Below are 22917 nucleotides of genomic sequence, written 5' to 3'. Positions count from 1 at the left end.
CAAACCACAAGATCATGACCTGAGCCAAAGTTGGACGCTTAACCAACTGAGCCATCCAGGCGCCCCAACACAGGTCCTTTTTACTTTTTCACTCCTCTAACCTTATTTTCAGGGCCTCACGGTCCCAAGATGGCTGTCATTTCTATAAGTATCATCCTTGTTTAAGGAGGGTAATACCCCTGAGCTCTCCTCTCCCTTTTGATCCTTTTATGAGGAAAGCTTCCTAGAAGCACCCTAGCATACTTTCCCTATGTCTTACTAGTCAGAACTAGGTTACATGACCGTTCATATTAGTTACCCATTGCTGGGGAACAAATAACCCCAAACCTAGATTCTCAACACTGCCGTAAATATTTTCCTATCTCTCAGTTTCTGTGGGTCAGTTGGGATGGTGTAGTTTGGTGGTTCTGAATCAGGATCTCTTAGGGGTGATTTGTGCCTGTGTCTTCATTTATAAAGATGACTATATGATGACATGGAGAGTTCGATGCCACTGAAAGAAAAGTTTAACATTACTCACAGTTCTCCTAGAAACAAGAGGCACAGCATGTGTGTGGGGCCATAGGGGGAAGCACCAGTGTTGGTCAGGAGGCAGAAAGGAGCAAGAGAAAGCCAAGGCCATAACCTTCATTAGGGTTTCCGTGGGATAGGCAAGGAAAGGCAGGGTAATGTTTGGGTAGTTTGGGTAATTCCAGTGGGCTCCGGGGCACAGGGGCTGTCCCTAGTTGTCTAGTACCTGGCTTTGGGATGATCTAAGTCAAGGGAAATATTAGCTTGGTATATGAGTTAGATAAAGAAGTGTCAGGAGCGTATGGACTCAGGATTGGTTGGTTTGTACATAAAAGGTGGGCTCACCAACAGGTTGTTTACTGTCTCTAGGAATTAGCTAGCCCTGGGTGGGGCAGTCTTTTCCCAGCCAGCAAGGCCCCCCAAAGATGTTTAAACATCATAAAATATAGAAAAGTTAAAATATGATTAATACAGGGGTGCCTGGCTGGCTCAATTGGTAGAGCATGTGACTCTTGATCTCAGGGTTGTAAGTTCAACCCCCAAATTGAGTGTAGATATTACTTAAAAAATCTTAGGGCACCTGGTGGCTCAGTCAGTTAAGCATCTGACTTCAGTTCAGGTCATGATTTTGTCATTTGTGGGCTCAAGCCCCACATCAGGCTCTCTGCTGTCAGCACAGAGCCTGCTTTGGATTCTCTCTCTCTCTCTCTCTCTCTCTCTCTCTCTCTCTCTCTCCACCCTTCCCCTGCTCATGCTCATTCTCCCTCAAAAATAAATAAATGTTTAAAAAATAAATAAATCAAATCTTAAAAAATATATGATTAATACAAAGATATCTCTGGCTGATGCTGCAAGTCAAAATGTTGGCCCACATTCAAAGGTTTGACTGGGGCTGGAGCCACTTTCCAGGTCTCTCACTCACATGCCTGGCATGTTGGTGCTGGCTACTAGTGGCAGGACTTAGTTCCTCCCATGTGGGCCTCTCCACAGGGCTGTTGAGTGCCCTCACATCATGGTGGTTAATTTCCCCCAGAGCAAGTAATCTAAGAGAGCAAGGTAACAGCAACAATGGTTTTCATGACCTACCCTCAGAAGTCACTCTTTGAAATGAGTCACTAAGTCTAGCCTACATTCAAGGTTGTGGGGATGAATTTCCACCTTTTCAAAAGGAGGGTGTCAAAAAATTTTACAGACATATTTTAAGGCCACCAGACCATTCCTGACTGCAAGGGAGTCTGGAAAGGCAAAAGAGAACAGGATTGTTGTGACTAGCTTAGACTAATCATGACTGACTCATAGCCTGGGATACAATCCCACCCCAGACAAAAATCAGTGTTCAGTTAATGAGGAAAGAGAGGGAAGGCTGGTGGGAGGCATTTTATCTGCCACAATGGTGATGATAAAGATGAAGGGGACTAAGGTTTCCAGGTATCCTGATATTGCATGAGATATATTCCTACTAAAACATTATTTGTTGCTTATATGAAAGTCAGTTGGTTTTTTTTTTTTTAATTTTTTTTTTCAACGTTTATTTATTTTGGGGACAGAGAGAGACAGAGCATGAACGGGGGAGGGGCAGAGAGAGAGGGAGACACAGAATCGGAAACAGGCTCCAGGCTCTGAGCCATCAGCCCAGAGCCCGACGCGGGGCTCGAACTCACAGACCGGGAGATCGTGACCTGGCTGAAGTCGGACGCTTAACCGACTGCGCCACCCAGGCGCCCCAGTTGTTTTTTTTTTTTTTAAAGAGAGAGAGAGAGAGTCTCAAGCATGCTCTGCACTCAGTGGCGTGGAACCAGATGCAGGGCTCAATCCCACAACCCTGGGATCATGACCTGAGCCAAAATCGAGAGTCAGACACTCAACCAACCAAACCACCCAGGTGCCCTTCTGAAAGGCAAATTTAACTGGTGTCTTCTATTTTCATTTGCTAAAAATCTAGCTCCCATGGTGGGAAATAAGTCTTCAATGGTCATGGAAGGAAGCCAGTGAGGAGGTGGCACTTCTTAGGAAGGAGGAGCTAAAGGAAGCCTGGGGGTGCCTGGAAGAGGAACAGATGTTTCAAAGCCTAGGGTAGGTTCCTTTTGGTGGGGGAGAGCAGGAGGGTGAGGTTGAGGCCTTCTGTGGTCCCAGTCTTTCTCTCCTCTGCTCCCAGGCCACCTCCGCATCCACCCAACACCAACACCAACACCCCCAACACCACCATTTCCTCCATTTTGATCTCAAAAGATATCCGGGAAGCTCTAGCTAGAGGTATCTCTCTTTTCAACACCCTGAAAAACCAACTCATAAAGCCGAAGTAGGGGCTGCGGGCAGCGTGGCAAAGCGCATGAGTGGTGTGAGAACTTGGAGCCTCACTGTGTGACCTCAAGCAAGGCCCTCCCCTCTCTGGGCTTCCCTTTCCTTGGCTGTATAATGATGGTTGGTCTAAATTGTCTCCAAAGGCCCTTTTACTTGGCCTATGTGTCTCCTTCCCAAAAAGGAACAAAAAGACATGGGTGGTTTCTCTCGTCCCGTCTCCAAGCCAAATTCAGACGAAAATGTCCAGGGTGACATAGATTTAATATAAACAGTGGTGCACTGATACTCACAAATACCCCAAAAGGAGTCCCAGATGAGCTATTTTTATCCTTAAAACACACACACACACACACACACACACACACACATACTCACTCCAACCCCCATCACCCCCACCCATAAATTCTTCCAGTTGGTTTTTACAAGAAGACAAGAGTTCCAGTTAAGAGTGCTAATTAAACAGCTTTGACTGTGGGCAGAAGGGAGGCTGGCGAAAATCTTCTCTCTGGGCATGATGTCATCATAATTGTGCATTTCTCATGACCCAAGAATGTGAGTGTGTTTGCACTGCACGTTGAAGCCAGTGATGCAAGTGTGGCCTGGTAAACAGGCCCCAGACAGGCAGGCCCTGCAAGGAGCCGCCGTGCAGAGGCCTGGCGGAGGCCCAGGTTGCTCTTAACTCCTTCCTGGCAGAACTGGCTGGTGGGCTGCTGAGGTTTGGCTAGGGAGCCTTCTCTACTCAGCCCTTGCTTCTCTCCCAGCCAGGGTCCCTGCTGGTGACAAGCTCTGAATGTGGAGTCACTGAGACCTGCATTCTACCCACCTGCACCATTTGCTTGCTCGAGGGCCTGGGGTATGTGACTTCTCTGCCCCGAGCCTCAGTTTTCTCATCTGAGAAAATGGGGAGATGAATCAGGGCTTCAGTCCCTTGTCTTCAACTCTACAGTCCACAAAGCCCAAATATCCAAGGGCTTTTCCATACATTTGAAGAAAACTCGTGTGGAGGCCAAACCTGGGGCCCCACTTAGATTCAATACTTAAACTTCTCACTACAGCAATATTCATATATTTGATTGGAGATGGGTGGGCCCAGTCCCCACCAGATTAAAAAAAATTTTTAATGTTTATTTATTTTCAAGAGAGAGAGAAACAGAGTGTGAGGAGGGGAGGGGCAGAGAGAGAGGGAAACACAGAATCCAAGGCAGGCTCCAGGCTCTGAGCTGTCAGCACAGAGCCCGATGCAGGGCTTGAACTCATGAACTGTGAGATCATGACCTGAGTCAAGTCAGACGCTTAACTGACTGAGCCACCCAGACGCCCCCAGCTCACCTTTTAAAACCCCCAACATTCTGAGTTCTGAAACCTGACCAGCCCCAAGAGTGTTGATCAGGGGTTGTAGGCCTGGGGCACCTGCCTTTTGTTCACTGGGAGACGTACTAAGACACTGCCTTCTGCTGAAAAGTCCTCCCTGAGCACAGGGCTTAGCTCTGTGTCAGCTGTGTCCCAAGCTGCCAGCTCAGTGCCTGGAACACAGCAGTCACCCAACCAACAGCTATTGAATCAATAGCTGAAGTTACTCATACCCCATAAATGCTGGGATGTTGATCAAGGGGAAACTGAGGCCCGAGCCTCTGAGATAGCCTTCCCTGGATCCTTTCCCACAGAGGGAGTTCTGACTTTCCCCAAAAAAGGTAGCTGCTCACATTTCTGTGTTGGCCTGCTCACAAACAGCTTGGTGACCCCCCTCTGACATTCCAGAGCAGCCTCCTCCCCGGCTGGCTGGTTTGCGGGCATCAACGAGTTTTCTTTGGCAGAAGGTTCAACTGATTGGAAAAAAAAAAAAAAAAAAAAAGGCAGGGCGGGGGGGGGGGGGGACAAGTTGAAAGCTGGAGGTGGGGAAGGGGTGGTCACAGGGTAGAGTGGGGGCTTCTGGGGAAGCTGAGATCTGCCAGCTGGCCTGAGACTGTGGACCAGATTCTGGGACCCTTCTGAGGACTGTGACTGTGTCAGTAAGCTCCTGTCTTAATCCTAGAACTGGAGAATTACCCAGACCTGTGCAGAGCTGCCAGGATGGAAAAGGCCTCCCCAGTGTGGTCTGACCTATTCCCAGCTGCTGTGGAGCCCCGAGTAACTCCCTTTTCCTCTCTGGGTCTTCGCATGATAAGGTTGGAGAATCCAGCAAAACAAAGCTGACATTATAGACACACACTTGAGTCCAGGCCCAGGCTCTTCCTCTAATTGGACAGGGAGTTAGAGCCAGTCACTTTCCTTCTCTGAGCCTCAGTCACCTCATCTGTAAAATGGCACTGAGTTATAGGGATTGTGTCCTGATGAATGTGTTTGGCACATAGTAGTGATAAAGGAATGTTAGTAAATTACCCTTGGCCTGGATAGCCCTCCTGATCTGATGTTCTATGTTAGGCACTAAGCACAGTAATAACCTCATTGTCTGAGCACCCACTATGTTCCAGGCACTGTGCTAAGTGATTTACAAGCATTATTTTTTTCCATCCTCCCAAAATCTCTCAAATGGGTACCAGCACTATCCCCATTTGTCAGAGGAGAAGATAAGGTTCTGAAAAGTGAAGTGACTCTCCCAAGGCTGCACAGTTAGTGAGAAGCAGAGCTGGATCTTCTGGACTCTAAACACTTCATACCAGGCTTCAAGAAAGATCTAGCAGCTAATTCTGTGCTCAGCTCCTTGAAGCAAGAGATTCCAAGCCCAGCTGGGCCACACCCTGATGTAACATATGACCAGTGCAGGGGCCTCAGTTCCCCTATTGGAACCATGGGGAAGATCCTCCTTACTCTGCAGCGCTGAGGTAAGGATGCTGGTGACCTTGAGAAGGATTTGCAAGCTATGAGATAGGACAGGCACTCTCAAAGGCTCAGAAATGGGGGACCAAGGGAAAGAATTAATCCTTTCTAGTCTCCCTAGCAAGTATCAGATCAACCATGGAGAGACTGGAGTAGGGAAAGTGAGTGAGGGATAGTTGCATTGGAAAGGCTCTGGGTTAAGGGAACTACTCAGAAGCTAAGAAGTGAAGAAGTGGTCCCAGCCCTCCCCTAGGACCTGACCTTCACCACAGTCTGTCCGTCCATAAAGAGTTGGGCAGAACTGCCTCTAGAGTCCAATGGATCAGAGTTCAAGTCTCAGTGCCACCCATCTCCACTGGGCATCCTTTGGACTTCCCCTCTCTTCATGTCAGTCTTCCCAACTGTGAAATGGAGGTGATAACAAGAGCCTCATCAGGACTGTAGTGAAGACAAGCCTTGCCCAAGGATATTGGTTGAATAATTATCTCCTGGCACCTTGTCTGCAAGGCTTCTAGTCTGGAAGGAGAGACTATATATAAAGTGTCTGGCACAGGTAGGTGCCCACTGGATGGATGGAAGGAAAGAAGGAAGGAAGGAAGGAAGGAAGGAAGGAAGGAGAAAAGGTAGGAAGGAGAGGGAAAAAGAGGGAAGGGGAGGGGAGGGAGGAAGGAAGGAAGGTATGAATGGATGTGATGAGTATCTTACTCTAAGTCACACAGTCTGGAAGTAACTATTCCTGACCTCACACTGGGCACCAACGAAAGCACAAGAGTTGGTTAGAGAGAGGCACTCCCTGAGCAAAGGTTTGGAGTTAGGAATTATTACAGCATGGATAAGACACTGGTCTCACTTGCTCAACAGGATCCTATGAGGAAGGGGATCTGATTACAGGCTCTCCCAGAGTCCTTTGGGGCAAACCCAGCAGTTTGTATGGGGAGTAAGGCCCCACAGCCCAGAGGAGCAGGCAGGAGCAAGCCCAGCCTGGGGGTCAGGCCTCAGAGGGCCTGGTATGGCCATATTTGGTTTTCAAGGAACTGGGAGGCTTCTTACCAGCTCTGCTGCCCACGCACGGGAGTAAGGCCACCCACAGTTGCTGAGTCAGGCAGACAGCTGGGGTCGGGAGCAGAGGCCCCACAAACAGGCAACTGTAGCACAGTTGTCCAGAGCCTGGTCTCTAGAGTCAAGAAGATGTGGATTCAAATCCTGCCTGACTCTGATAACTGTGTGACTAGGCCAGCCACATCACCTTTCAGAGATTTTGTTTCCTTTACCTGTAAAATAAAATGACAGCAGTAAGGACGAGCACCATGACTGAGTTTGCTATGTGCCAGTCTGTGCTGAGGGTTCTGCCTGCATTATCTTGCTTAATTCTCATCACGATAGAGAAGTATTTTTATTGTACCCATGAAACACAACACGTGAGACCAGTGTTTCTCATTTGTGCCTCAATAATTCCTGATCCCAAGCCTTTGCTACAGTCTCCTCCACCTGGAGTGCCTCTCTCTCCCTCACCAGCTCTATGTGTTCTTTGGTGTCCAGTACGGGATTCTGACTGTGGGACATGGCTATCCCCAGACGAGGAAGCTGAGGCACAGAGAAGCGAGGTCACATGCAAGTAAGAGACATAGCTAGGAATAGCTAGGAAGTACGGAGCAACTTCCCCACCTTCCCATTCTATGATATCATCACTTCCCTACTCAAATACCTCCACCTGCCCCTATAAAACAATTCTCCCCTTTTCCAGTTTCCAATTTGCTGCCAAAGCCTAACAAAGCCTGCTCAGGCCCTCCTAACCGCCCCATGCAGAAGGTAGGCTAGACAGCACCGCCATTTTATGGATGGGAAAACCGAGGCTCCGAGAACTAAAGCAACTTGCCTGAGAATTAGCAACCAGCCAGAGGGGCAACCAGAATTAGGCTGCAATGCTGACTCCCATTCCAGTGCTCTCTCCATCACAGTAAGCTGACCCTCCACGTTTTGAGAAGAGAGCTTTCACCTCTCCTCCCAGTCAAGCCACCTCTAGACAGATGTAAGGATAAAAGAGAAAATGGGGGTGCCTGGGTGGCTCAGATTCTTGATTCTGGCTCAGGTCATGAACCCAGGGTCATGGGATCTAGCCCATGTCAGGCTCCATGCTGAGCGTGGAGCCTGCTTAAGATTTTCTCTACCCCGCTCCCCGCCCCTCTCTCCCTCCGCCTCCTCCCCCACTCATGCTCTCTCTCTAAAATAAATAAAATATTTTTTAAAAATTAAAAAAAAAAGAGAAAATGAATCTGAGGCCCACTTGAAAGGAAAGGTCAGGCAAGACTAGTAGGGCATTTCGCAGATAGATAAAGAAATCTGGCCTGATTTGAAAATCATAAAAGAATGAAGTGAATGAACAAGCTATAACAGTTCTGAATCAGATCATTCCCTCATGACATGCAGGAGACCAGAACAGCTTTCTAACTCATTAGCTCATCTCATTCGTTTCGGAGGTACCTCTTGCCCTACCATGTGTCGGTAGCCGTGCTGTGCTGAGAGGCGAGAACTCTGCCCCAGAGGAATCATTACCTGGGTGCTTCCCAGACTCGGGGATTTTACATCCCAGTAAAGTGTTCTCCCCAAATGCGGCCACATTATGTTATTTGTCAAAGAACATTAAAGAAAAGGAAAAATAAAGCATTACTTTCTACTCTCACCAAAAAATTTAATAAGGACTAATCTCAGAATCTAGCAGTTAAAAAAAATTACCTTTGTAACTCACCACATTGTTCTAGTTTTCTCCCTAGCCGCAGGCCGATGCAAACTGTATCTAAGTGGGCATTTGGCAATTCCCAGATGAGTGGGAGAAAGAAAACATCTACAGAAATCATTCAGAGTAGCTATATTCTTTGGGAGTCTTTGGGTTGAGAGCTACATAAAACTATCCTGGCTACCTTAATACAGATTTTTGGGGAAGGGATTTTATTGGTAGATTGGATTCTAGGGATTATGTAGTAGACAGTAGGGTCAACCAACCAACCTACACCTGGCAAGGACAGAAAACTCCAAAAACAAATAGAATTAGGTCTCTCTCGGTTACACTCTCGCTCTCTGCTTCTCTCTGTTACCGTTCTTCCCTCTCTAGTGGCAGATAGGGTTCCCCCACGTAGCAGAGAAAGTGATGGCTAACAGCTTCCATGTTTCATAACTCATGCCACCATAGACAGATCAATTAACTTCTCAGTTCCAGTAGGGGGGAGGGGAGGGATCCCGGAAAGTGTCTGATTGGCCCAACTGAGTCAGGTGTCTATCCCTGGACCAATCAACTGTGGCTTGGGATTGGTCTGTAAAAACATGGCAGCTTCCATGAAAAGTCATGGTTGGAGTCAGAAGAGGGAAGAAGGGGGCGCCTGGGTGGCGCAGTCGGTTAAGCGTCCGACTTCAGCCAGGTCACGATCTCGCGCTCCGTGAGTTCGAGCCCCGCGTCGGGCTCTGGGCTGATGGCTCAGAGCCTGGAGCCTGTTTCCCATTCTGTGTCTCCCTCTCTCTCTGCCCCTCCCCCGTTCATGCTCTGTCTCTCTCTGTCCCAAAAATAAATAAACGTTGAAAAAAAAATTTTTAAAAAAAAAAAAAAAAAAAAAAAAGAAGAGGGAAGAAGATCTAGGCCAGTGGACTGGGCGGAAAATACCACAAATGTCCATTGTGGAGATGGTAAATGCCCTAATAAAGGTGCAGATAAAGTATCACAGGAGTTCAAGGGAAGATGACATGATTTCTAGCTGTGGAGATCAAGTAGACCTTCTTGGAAGAAGATCTGAGCTGAGAATATGTGGAATATACAGAGATTCTAAACGTCATTTCAAATTCAAAGAGAAAAATAATAAGTACTGGTAGAGGAGAAGGTGTCATCTGAAGAAGCTATATATTAATGCTTTACTTTGTCAAGATTTTTATTATTTTTAAAAAATGAGATATAATTCATATATCAAATTTATAAAATATTTTATTATGAAATAACTTTAGACTTATAGAAAGTTGCAAAAGTAGTTCAGAGTTCTGCTAAAGTCTTCACCTTCTGTACCCCTCACGTAGTTCCCCCTAATATTAACATCTTACACGACCTTGATACAACAATCAGAACCAGGAAATTACCACTAATAGAATACTATCAACTAACCAACAGAGCTTGTTTGAATTTTGCCAGTTTTACTTTTGCTGTAATCCAGAATCCCACATTGCATTTAATTGTTATGTCTGCTTAGTCTCCTCTAATCTGTGACAGTTCCCCCAATCTCTCTTTTCTCTTGAAACCTTGACACTGAAGAGTGATGGTAAGTCATTTTACAAAATAGCCCTCAATTTGAATGTCTAATGTTTTCTCATAATTGGATCAAGATTATGCATTTTTGGCAAGAATGCCACAGAAGCAATGCTGTACCCTTCTTAGTGCATCATTCAGGGGCTACATTCTGTCAACGTGATTTATTACCAGTGATGTTAACATCGATCACTTGCTTAAGGAGGCATCTGGCAAGTTTCTCTGTTGAAAAGGGCCCGTTTGTAATTAGTAAGCATCTTGTGGGGGAGATAGTTAAGACTACACAAAAATATAAATTTCTCATCATTTAAAAAGTGCTATCAAATGTACACTTTCTACTTTTATTCCGCAAACATCAACTGTACACCCACTAAGCACTGGCCCAAGATAATGACTTGGTTATGTATGGCCCCATGACCTTGCTAGACCGTAGGATCCTTATCTGTAAAATGGGTGTAATTCTGTCTTACCACCCAGGGCTGCCAAGGATAAAGTAGAACCATGCTTGTTGAAAGTATTCTGTAATGCTAGCTGGGATTTTTCATTCTCCTTCTGGGGATCTCCACTTTGTTGTCACTTCCACCTATCATAGGTCTTCATTTCCATCCTGCCTGCATCCATGCCTGCAGGCTTCTGTCTGTTCTCACTGACCAGACTCCCTCAGCCTATTTGCCAAGCCTTATTTGTGATGTCATTTAATAAGTTTTGGAGACAAAAGGTGAGCCCTGTAGAGGCTGACAATTTCCTCCAGAATCTCTGCTTATAATTTTGGGAGGTGTCTCAAGGTGTTGAGTGACACCTGGGACCCATGGGTGGCAGGCGGGAGGTCCTTTCTTCCATGATAGAAATAAGTGGAAGAAGTAGGAATTGCCTTCCTCCAATAATGTGTTGGCCCTGAAAAGGAAACTCTCACACCCCACAGAGTATTGAACAAGCTTGGATGGATACTTGTCTCTTACAGAGAGCTCTAACATGGGCATACTTTATTTATTTATGCATTTATGTATGTACGTATTTATTTATTTATTTAGGAGAGAGAGCAGAAAGAGAAGGAGAGAGAGAATCTTAAGCAGGCTCCATGCCCAGTGCAGAGCCCGACATGGGGCCTGATCTCATGATGGTGAGATGACCTGTGCCAAAGTCAAGAGTCAGATGTTTAACAGACTGAACCACTCAGGCACCCCTAAGATGGGCATACTTTAGGGGCGCCTGGGTGGCGCAGTCGGTTAAGCGTCCGACTTCAGCCAGGTCACGATCTCGCGGTCCGGGAGTTCGAGCCCCGCGTCAGGCTCTGGGCTGATGGCTCAGAGCCTGGAGCCTGTTTCCGATTCTGTGTCTCCCTCTCTCTCTGCCCCTCCCCCGTTCATGCTCTGTCTCTCTCTGTCTGAAAAATAAATAAACGTTGAAAAAAAAATTTAAAAATAAAAAAAATAAAAAAAATAAAAAAAAGATGGGCATACTTTAAATTAACAACTTCATAATGCCAAAGGATGAGCTCACCCCTGACTCAACCTCCTAATTTCTAATTTGAGAACAAGACTTTAGCAAACCAAGAAAGAGGCACAAGTTAAGTAGCAGGTCTCACTAACCTTAGCTGTCACAGTCACTCCTGAGGTTGAATTCAACCTTTTTAATTTTTTTTCCTAACGTGTATTTATCTTTGAGAGAGAGAAAGAGAGAGAGTGGGAGTAGGGGAGGGGCAGAGAGAGAGGTAGACACAGAATGCGAAGCAGGCTCCTGGCTCTGGGCTGTCAGCACAAAGGCCAACATGGGGCCTGAACTGACGAATCGCGAGATCATGACCTGAGCCAAAGTCAGATGCTTAACTGACTGAACCACCCAGGCGCCCCGAATTCAGAGACAGGAGCCATCCATGCTTGGCTGGTTCTTTGTACCAGATCATTATGAAGATCAATAGGATAGAGGATGAAAGTGCTTTGGAACTTCTATAGGACCAAGTCAATATTGCTTCTCCCATTCTGTCCCAAGGGCAGCTTTTAGGAACTGCTTGCCCAGAGCAAAGAAGGAAGGTTGAAGCCCCCCAGCTCTGACATCAGCACGAGCCACCCTCTGCCTTCCTTCAGCCAAGCAGATGAGCACCTCAAAATAGAGCCCTCTAAGTAGAGACCCAGCAGCATACAGGGCATTCCCTCCAGGGTCCTGAGCAGTTTCCTCCTGGACAAGTCACAGGCCTGGGTTTCTCCCACCCATCTAATATCTGGGACACAAGCTGCTGTAGGTTGGACTCTTGCCCCACTAGCACCTAGGCAGGAATTTGTAGCAGCAGCTCAAGACTATTTGCCAATTTTATTGACCTCTCCCCAGTGGGCCCTGGGAAACACCATCCCCTGTAGACCACTAAGGCAACAGCTCTTCTCAAAGGCCTAGTAACCTTCAGGTTTAAGAGACTTCCTCCCTCCTATCACCCAGTTGATTCTTGTGGCCACAAACCCAAACTACAATGTGCACATGAATCCCCCTGAAAATCTTTTTGAAATACAGATTCTGGTTCGGTAGGTTTGGGGTGAGGCCTAAGACTGTGTTTCCACCAAGTGCCCAGAAGATGCCAAAGCTGCTGGTCCATAGACCACACTCTGAATGCAAGAAGTGTTTACTTCTAACCAACAGGCTGATCACAAGGAGGTCTGGAAAGCAGAAAACAATTTGAACTGAAACAACGCCTTTGTTGTTTCTACCTTGAAGTTTTTATAATCTTGATACCACTTCTGATGGCCTTCCAGCAGAGTCTCATTTTGGTCAATGTGATCCAGGGAGGTTTCTAGTTTTTGCAAACAAAGGACCTTTCCAAATACCACAAAGCAGTTTGCCCCCCAAGGTCAGAAAGGTTTACTCTCCCTCAGTGCACTCCTTATCTTCCAGCCCCAACCACCACAGCCTGGTTAGAGCCATCTGCTTCTCAAAAGAATCAAGTCCTTTGTAGGGGGACATTTAAATCTCCTTCAACAACATAAAAGGGGTTTTCAAACATTACCCTGGGGATTCCTTATTGCCCTCTCTTAATATTTTTCCAGAAAGAGGGGCATCTGGGTGCCTCAGTTGGGTAAGTGTCTGACTTCAGCTCAGGTCATGATCTCACAGTTCTTGAGTTTGAGCCCCACATCAGGCTCTGCGCTGACAGCTCAGAGCCTGGAGCCTGCTTGAGATTCTGTGTCTCCCTCTTGCTCTCTGCCCCTCCCCCATTCCTACTCTGTCTCTCTCTCTCTCTCAAAAATAAAATAAAAACATTGAAAATATATTTTTTTCCAGAAAGAGACCTGAGGTTCCTTTCTGAGCTTCAGTCCCTTGTTCTCCTCCCAGCCCCTTAGCTGTCTTGTGCATTAATTAGCTGGTAACTAATTACTCCCTAATTGTCAACCAGCTGACCCATTACAGGTTCCCACCCACATCAGTGACAGGACAGGGGGGTCAGGGCGAACCCCCTTCCTTTTGGCAGAGACTTGGCTGGGTTTACTTCTCCTGACCCTGCCCCCAGAAGGGGGAGTTATCCACCTGATTGGTCAGATTCCAGAATCCTGACTGGTCTTTGGTGGGGTGTAAGGCATTCTTTCCAAGATCCCAATCTCCACAGGTCCACTGGGGACTTAGGGCGGAACCCCTTGCAGGATTCACTTCAGAAGGGAGCAGCTACCCTGGGGGAATGCAAACCCAGGCTGGAGAGGAGGGAGAAATAAAAATGCAGATTACCCTGTGAAATTTCCCGATTTTCAAAGGTCAACAACAAATTCAAAAAGTGTTTTTTTAATTTTTTTCTAATGTTTATTTCTTTATTTTGAGAGAGAGAGAGAGAGAGAGAGAGAGAGTGTGTGTGTGTGTGTGTGTGCATGCGCCAGCGGGGGAGGGGAAGAGAGAGATGGGGAGAGGGAGAGAGAATCCCAGACAGGCTCTGCACTCTTAGCTCGGAGGCTGATGCAGAGCTCGATCTCACAAACCATGAGACCATGACCTGAGCCAAAATCAAGAGTTAGATGCTTAACGAACTGAGCCACCCAGGTGCCCTTAAATTTTTTTTTAAATTTTATTTTAGAGAGAGAGCACGCACAAGCAGGGGAGAGAGGCAGAGGGAGAGAGAGAGAGAGAGAGAGAGAGAGAGAGAGAGAGAGAGAATCTTGAGCAGGCTCCATGCTCAGTGAGGAGCCCAAGGTGGGGCTCGATCCCACAACCCTGGAATCATGACCTGAGCTGAAATCAAGAGTCAGACGCTCAAACGACTGAGCTACCCAGGTGCCCCCAAAAAGCTTTTTAAAAGCCCTGTAGGCCAGACACATGTCTATGGGCAGGACCTGGCCCAATGGGCACCATGGGTACGGTGAGGTTTGGTGAATATCTAGAGGTGTAAGGGTGATGGAGAGGAGTGAGGAAGGATGCTACCTACATCCCGGATTCTGGAACACCCTTACTGGCAAAGACGTGCTCCAGGAGGAACTCACTGCCACAGGCATATTGCAAGGTTCTGTGCGAGGTTGGGGGTTACAAAGCACACTGTGAGGTTTCACACTTCTCCAAGGCAGGATGGGCAAATGGCAGGAGACCTGGGTTCTAGTCCTGGCTTGCCCTCCTGTAATTACTTTGTGTCCTCAGGCTAGTTCATCATCTCTGGGATTCACACACAGCCTGTGTTAGCAACAGGTTAACTAAATCATGTGAGGAAAGATTATGAAGGACCTTGAGTGTCTGTGTAGGGAGTTTGAGCTGGATCTGATTAGGGGGTAGAAGCCACTGCAGGTTCTTGAGCAAGGGAATGACATTCTGAGTAAAGTATTTCAGGAAAATCAATCAGGCCACCAGTGCAGAGAAGAGGGTCCCATATCATCCAGGTGTGGTGTCACAGCAACTGTGGTGAGACAGCAACTAAAGCTTATGCAAATCAGATCTTATCATCCCTAGCTCAAAAGCCTTCAGTGGCTCCCTACAGTCCTCACATTGAAGTCCTTCTTACTGTGGTCCATAGGCAGGACCAACTTCACAGGTGTATGATCTGTGCAGTTCCCCAGGGTCCCGTGCTTGGGTTAATGCTCTACTGTTACCATCTTGAAATTCTTAATTGTTTGTTTGTTTGTTTGCTTTTTTAACAAGGGGCTTCATGTTTTCATTTTGCACCAGACCCCACAAATTATATGGCTAGTACCACCCATAGGGACCCTTTGGTCTGGTTCCTGCTCCCCTCTCCCTTCTCATTCCCACCCCCCTCCCCCCACTCTCTTACCCTTCAAACTCCAGTCACAGACTGTCAGCTCCATAATACCTGTCAAGTCTCAGCATATGCTCACGAACCTCTGACTGGCTGGCTGCAAAGGGAGGCTCAGAGATGGGTTAAATGGGGAAGAAGGGGAGGCCACCTCTTTCCCATCTTGGACCTTTCCTTCTGTGTGAGCAGACATTTTCAGAATGCCCAGACCACACACCCAGCAGGGTCTGCTCTGGCTCTGGCCTTTCCCCAGCTGGAGCCCATTAGCTCCAGACCCTCTTGCCCTGCCCCTTTCTCAGTGATGGGACAATCCTAGAAGTGGATTGGGAAGGGAATGAATTTTACAGGGCCAAACTGTAGTCTAAAGGAAGCAATAATGAGGGCATTTTAGACTTCTGTCAGCAGAATAGACATGGGTGCTTGGGGGCTTTGTGCTTATAAAGGTTTGTTGAGTGACTAATATACAACCGAGGGAATTTTTTCTTCTCTTAACCAAGTAAATAAAACCATTCACACACACCAAAGAGGTAGGAGGAAGGGACAGAATTTGCACAAAACATAATAAATGTGCTGACCCTGGCAAGGTAAGATCAGAAATAACATCACATCTGTCCAGGTGGCTCACATTTATTAGGCAGTGCCCACATACCAGGATCTAAGCTAAGCTCTTGACGCACATAAGCTCCTGAATGTTCACCCCACCCTATGAGGTTGGAACTATTCCTCTCCCCATTTTGGGGATGAGAAAGCTGAAGCCCAGAGAAACTAAGTAACTTGCCTAATGTCACACAGTGAAGAAGTGAGAGTTGAGACTTATACCCAGACCTGTCCAACTCTAGATCTGTCCTGAATGCTTCACTACCACAAAATAGCTACTAACTGGCTCGCTGTATGATTTCAGGCAAATTCCTCAACCTCTCTGAGCCTCAGATTCTTCACCTATAAGTTGTCCCTTATTTAAACCACCCTGTGCTAGGTGCTGGTAATAATTTTTTTTTGATGTTTATTTTTGAGAGAGACAGAGACAGAATGTGAGTGGGTTGGGGTAGAGAGAGAGGGAGACACAGAATCCAAAGCAGGCTCCAGTCTCTGAGCTGTCAGCACAGAGCCTGACACAGGGCTCAAACTCATGAACTGTGAGATCATGACCTGAGCTAAAGTGGGACACTCAACCGACTGAGCCATCCAGGCACCCCTGGAATTAATTCTTTTTAGATATTAGGTCTCTGCTTGACCCTTCATGACAGCCTGGTGAGAGAGAGAATGTGGCAGAAACAATGCTTTATGTTCTCCACCATGTTCCCTCTTCCTGGGCACAAAGGAAGGGCGCATCCTCATCTTCCCTTGCAGTTAGTAGAGTCATGTGGCTACATTCTGGCCAATGAAATGACATGTCACCCCCGGGCAAAGCAATTAAGAGTAGGTGAGCCTCATTTGATTTTTAGGCTCCCTTTCCACATGCAGAAGATTCAAAAATGGATTCCAGGGAGGGCCTGAAGGAGTCATTGCTTGGAAGAGAGGTGCCTACCAAGAGAAATGGGTTGGGAGAGGGCTGCTCTTTATCAGACTTTATGTGAGTAAAAAATAAACTCTGCTTGGGTTAAGCCACTGAGATTTTCAGTTTGTTACATTAATTACACTGAATGAAACTGTATACCGGGGGGGCCTGGCTGGCTCAGTTGGAAGAGCATGTGACTCTTGATCTCAGGGCCATGAGTTCAGGCCCCACGTTGGGTGTAAACATTACTTAAATAAATAAATAAACTAAAAAAAAAGGGGGGGGACATCTGGGTGGCTCAGTCAGTTGAACATCTGACTTCATTTCAGGTCATGATCTCACAGTTAGTGAGTTCGAGCCTTATATCGGGCTCTGCTCTCAGCACAGAGCCCACTTTAGATCCTCTGTCTTCCTCTCTCTCTACTCCTCCCCCACCTCTCAAAGACAAATAAACATTAAAAAAAAAAAAAAAACTGGGGGCCCCTGGGTGGCTCAGTTGGTTGAGCATCCAACTTCAGCTCAGGTCATGATCTCACAGTTCATGGGTTCAAGCCCTGTATCAGGCTCTGCTCTGGCAGTGTGGAGTCTGCTTAGGATTCCCTCTCTCTGCCCCTCCCCCATTTGTACTCTCTCTCTCAAAATAAGTAAACTTAATAAAAACCGTATGCCAGTTATTAATTGCTACAGCAATGCTGCATAACAAATCACCCCAAACTGAGTGCAATAAAACAGTAACCATTTATTTAACTCATGATTTCATGGATTGACAATTTGGGCTGGGCTCAGCCAAAGGTTCTTCTGGTCTTAGCTGGGCTTATTCATCTGTGGTCAGCTGTTGGATCAGCTGGCGACTGACTAGCACAGCCTCAGCTAGGACAACTCATTCCTGTTCCAGTGGTCTCTCATCCTCATGCAGGACAGCCCAGATTTGTTCATGTGACAGCTGAGAAGGTTCCAACAGAACAAGCAGAAGCTACAGGATCTCTTAAAGTCCAGGCTCAGAACTGGCAGTGTCAACTTCCCTGAATTCTATGGGCCAAAATTAGTCATATGGCTGAGCCCTGATGCAGGGGGTAAGGAAATAGATTCTCCTGATGGGACGGGGTTTCAAGGTCACATTGCAAATGGGCTTGCTTACAGGGAGGCAAAGCATTGAAGTTTTCTTTTTTTTAATGTTTATTTTTGAGAGGGGGTAGGGGCAGAGAGAGAGGGAGACAGAGGATCTGAAGCAGGCTCTGCACTGACAGCACAGAACCCAATTCAGGACTCGAACTCAAGAACTATGAGATCATGACCTGAACAGAAGTCAGACACTTAATGGACTGAGCCACCCAGGCACTCCGCATTGAAGTAATTTTTGCAAACTATCTACTACAGGAAGTATTAGTGCCCCCATTTGAAAGACAAGGAAACTGAGGCCCAGGAAGATGAAGTAGATAGTGAATGGAAGAATTGGGATTTAAGCAAAGCCTGAAGCACTCTTCAAGCCCCAAGGTTCGCTAGTGACTCTGAGAAATGGACCTCTTCGTCCAGAAGGAACCTTTCCACCTCTGCAAGCTGAACCTAGAATCTAGCACCCTAGCCTCCTGGGGGAAGAGGTCCCAAAATCTGGAACTTGCTCTAGCCTTTGGAAGAACAGGTCATACTTACAGAAATTTGAGACTACAGAACATCTTGAGCTCCAAGCCTGAAGCGTCTGTGACTGCAGTAAACTGGGGCTAGCAGATGATCCTTCCCCTCCTGGCCTTCATACATCAGATGTCCCTAAAGACCTACTTTGCTGTGTGACCCAGGCATAGCCCACACCCCACTCTGTGCCTCAGTATCAGGAAGCAAACTGTAAAGAGAGAAGAGTTCAGCCTCTGGAATCACAGCACTGGCCTCCAATCCTGACTCTTGCTGTTTGTCCTGGGCAAGTCCCTTCTCCTCTCTGAGCCTCACATTTCTCTCTCTTCTATAAAACAGGTACAAGAAGAGTCCCCACCATGGAGGCTGCTGTAAGAATTGAATGAGTGTGGGGCACCTGGATGGCTCAGTCAGTTAAGTGTCTGACTTCAACTCAGGTCATGACCTCACAGTTCGTGAGTTCAAGCCCCGCGTCGGGCTCTGTGCTGATAGCTCAGAGCCTGGAACCTGCTTCCGATTCTGTGTCTCCCTCTCTCTCTGCCCCCTGCCCTGCTCACACTCTGTCTCTCAAAAAGTGAATAAACATTAAAATAAAATTAAAAAGAAAAAAGAATTGAATGAGTGAATACATAATGTAAATGCACGATGTAAACAACCCACTATCCTCAAGGTGGGCGCCTACTATCTGGCAGGTGGTATTAGTATCATCTCAACCAAACCCTCATTTTACAGAGAAGAAAACAGAAGTTAAGGCAGGTGATGCAAGTTTCCAAAGCCACACAGCTAAGGAGCAGTGATGTCCCAGCATACTCAGGTTTATCTGATTCCAGAAGCCAAGGTCCTAACTTCCCTAGAGTTTGAGAGTCCTGGGTTAGAGTTTGAGAGTCCTGGGTTTGAGTCTCAACTCTGCCCCTTCAGCCACATGACTTTGGGCAAGTCCCTTTTCTCTTTGGGTCTTTTTTTCCTCATAAAAATAAATGATTTTCCCATAATACCTCAAATGGGAAAATACACAGAAAATGCTTAGTGCAGCATCCAGGACAGACATGTATATGCTCAGCAATTAGAGGCTGCCATAATCATTAGAGGAGAGTTGCTTAAGTCTCTGTGCCTCAGTTTCTCTATCCATCAAATAGCGTTAATAATAGTCTTATCTTATTGGAGTGGCCATGAGGAATAAGTGAGTTACTGTGAGCTAAGCTTTAGCACAAAGCTTGGCACATGCATATACTTCATAAGCACTCGCTTTTATTTTTAAAGTCCTGAAACCTGTTTCAGGCCAGCACAAGACAGTAGGGGACCCTAGCAATCCACTGGCTGCAGCTCCAGGCATTGCCTTTGCTGCCACTCAGCTATTATTAGGCCCAGAGTCCTCCTTTCAAATCCAGATGGGGAGCTAGAAGGGTGGGCAGGGCTGGGCCTGGCTGGCGGATGGCTGGGAAAGCTGCTTGGAGGCCGGTTTGGGTTTGGGCCCCACCCCGCCTGCCCTCCCTCGCCTGCAGCCGGTCCAGCTGCCACGTCTACACTTGGCTCTGAGGTCTGCACCAAACACTCCCTCCCACTGTGGCCGCCTCCTCTGGGAAGGTTCAGAACATTTCCACAGCCTCAGCACTTTACCCACTCCAGAGAGACCAGGTCTGCGTGGAAACTATGAATTGGACACTGCTCACCTCTGGAGCCTGCAAAGGGGCCATCTACGCTCTGGCATAGAGGTCTTCATGCTTTCAATGAGATCTATTGGGTCGATCAAGGAGAAAGGGACACACAGCTGGGTTCAAATCCCAGCCCTACCACCAACATGCTGTGTCAACTTGGACAAGTGACCTTCCCTCTCTGAGCTTCAGTTTCTTTATCTATCAAATGGATATAATCTTAGCACCTACTGCACAGGGTGGTGATGATGATTAAATGAGTGAATGGCACATAATAGGCACTCAATATGTGCCAGCTATTGTTATTTCATGCTTGGGCGTGCCAAGCCAAGGGGGAAATAAGAGATTTGGGATGCTAGGGATCTGGGGTGCAGAGTGGCTCCACATCCAAATTGCTATGTGACCTGAAGCCTGTTCCTTGTCCTCTCTGGGACTCAGATTATCTATTTGGATCATAACGCAGGCATCTAGGATTCTGTGATGCCAAGATGCAGCAGCTATGCTGAATAGTTAAGAAATAGGATAAGGGCCCATGTGGGCAGGTACAGATCCCAAATGGCAAAAAGCAGGGTACTATGGTTAAGAATAAAGATTCTGGGTTCAAATCCTGCATGAAGTGCTAGCAAGGCTTGGCCTCACTGAGCCTGTCTCCTCTTCTGTATAATGATGGTCCTACCTCACAGGGCTCAAGCTGTGAGGGTCTTGGTAATAACAAAATAGCCTCTCATGTATTATAAGGGTGATCTAGAGCCATGCTCCAACCCATGGAGCCCCTGTCATGAACCTAGATGGATGTCAGGCATCAGGGAACTCCCAGAAATCACAAGAGGTCCAGGCCAGCCCATCCAGAATCCTCTCCTTTTTCCATGAGGCTGAGTTCCTGGGGTTCATCACTGCACAGTGGGCATCTCAGGCCTCCTTCTCCTTCCCAGAGCCCACTTGCCTCCAAGTTTCCAAGGAAGAGTCATTCCTTTCCCATCCCTCAGCACTTAAGGCCAGGCCCCCTTCTACTCCAAGCCCGGAAGTTTATCTGGCACTGTCGCTCAGAGAACACAGCAGCTGGATGACATCATAGAGGAGACAGCCTTGTCAAACTGGTTTGCCAAACAGGTCCCCAGTCCTACTCCTGGGGCTGCTGGCCATGATCATGGGGGCCTCCAGTTCTGCCCATGAGGAGGAAGGTCACAGCCCTTGGATCCTGCCAACCTCAGTAAGGACCAGTTGTCCTCAAGGACCTCATGCTCCAGCTTCACCTGCTTGACTTTTCCCCAACAAAATCCTCACAGTCTTACCTCCCTTCCTTTGTTCATGCTGTTCCCTTCACCAGATTGCCCTTCCCCATCCCCGCAGCATGCCAAACAGCAAGTGAGAGCTTCATTTTGTACAGCTTTTAGGGTCCAGATACTGTGTCTCCCCCACTCTGACTAGGCTGTGAGACCCCACCAGCAGGCCCAACCCCGACCCATGCCTAACCCTACATCCCTCCCTGTAACCAGCAGCCCCCTGGATGCCCTCATAGACCCAAGGTTCTGGCCTTGGCTGGCCTCACAGGTACTTGTGAACGTATCCCAAGGTGGGGCCTCCCTGAAAGTCCTGGTATTTTATGTTGTCTAGTCTGGGGGGAGAGAACTTAGGGAGCTCAGGCCATAATTCCTACATTGTGCAGATAAGAAAATCAAGGCTCTGAGAGGACCAAATCTTTGCCTGGGGCAGAGTCAGGGCTAAGACCCATCACCTTTCTTGCCTCCTGATCCCAGGCCTTGGCTGTTTTTGCAGGACCCTAGATGGGGGGGAGGGGGGGGTGCGGAGAGGAAGCCAGGGTAATTCAGGGATCTGGCACTGCTGGCTTGGTAAAACATTTATTCTCAGACTCAAGCACTAGAGCAAAATATTACCCTTGGCCCCTGAGCTGCTCCAGCCACTCTCTGCTCTGCCAGTCCAGGATTAGATCTGGAGGGATCTGGACCCTTTCTATTATAGCCCCTTGCTCGGGAGGACCAGAAGCAGGCCAGTCCAATCCCATCCTTTTTCAGATGGATAGAATGAGGCCCAGGCCTCCCCAGTGCCTACAAGATATGTTCACTCTGCTCACCTGGCATTCAAGGCCCTTCACAGATGGGATGACCCTTATCTCCATTTCTTGCTCCATCCACAACCCATCTCTCCTCCTTTTCCTACTTACAAACCTCCTGTCCTTTACTCACACTATTCCCCTACCACAATGCCTTTCCCCCTCTTCTCTGGGTGATGAATTTCTATGCATCTTTCCTCAAGGATCGGTTTGCACATCACTTCCTCCAAGAAGTCTTCCAGGATTTCCCCCATCCTAGAGGCAGCAAGATGGAGGAAAGGGCCTTAGGCATGAGGCAGAATTCCACTCATTTGAGTGCTATTACCAGCCCAAGGTGCCTTCACCTCCCTAAGCTTCCTTCTCTGTAAAATCCAGGTAATACTTGTCTTGCACAGTGCTCAACTTGCAATAGGGTAAACCCTGTGTTTGACATGCAGCAGGTACTCAGATAATGCCAGGCCCTCCTCATGGGTTGTTTACTCCTTCCTAAACTGTGGCTGAAAGCTTCTCCAGCACTGCATGCGGCTACCCTTTGATCTTTGTTTCACCACCACCACTATCCCCCCCCCCCCTTTACAGGGAGGAAGGAAGAATCAGGCAGGTAGGTCTGGAAGAGGACCCCAGCCCTGAGGGCTTGACGGCAGGGAAGGACCCAAGCATCTCTTCCTTGCTGCAAACACCTGGTGAGCACGCGTGACAGATTAAGTAGGTGGGAGCACACTCAACTGTGTGGTTCCTCCCAGCCTGCAGGAAGGGGCGAGGGGTGAGGGGCGGGACTAGCTTGAAGCAAGCCATTCATTGGAGCAGACAGCCACATTCTCAGGCAGGCCCTGAGAATCCCAGCTAGCCTAGGTGTGCCCCACCCCAACGGGCTGTTCCAAGGGGCACCCCAGGTTTGAAGTAGAATCAAGTTAGCCTTGATTGGGCTCTGTTTGCTCCTCCTCCTGTATGACC

The sequence above is a fragment of the Lynx rufus genome, unplaced genomic scaffold, assembly GCF_022079265.1.
Source record: "Lynx rufus isolate CCGP_SWC_20201006 ecotype Redwood Valley unplaced genomic scaffold, mLynRuf1.p SCAF_24, whole genome shotgun sequence".
Lineage (NCBI taxonomy): Eukaryota > Metazoa > Chordata > Mammalia > Carnivora > Felidae > Lynx > Lynx rufus.
Note: the sequence above shows the minus strand (reverse complement) of the source record.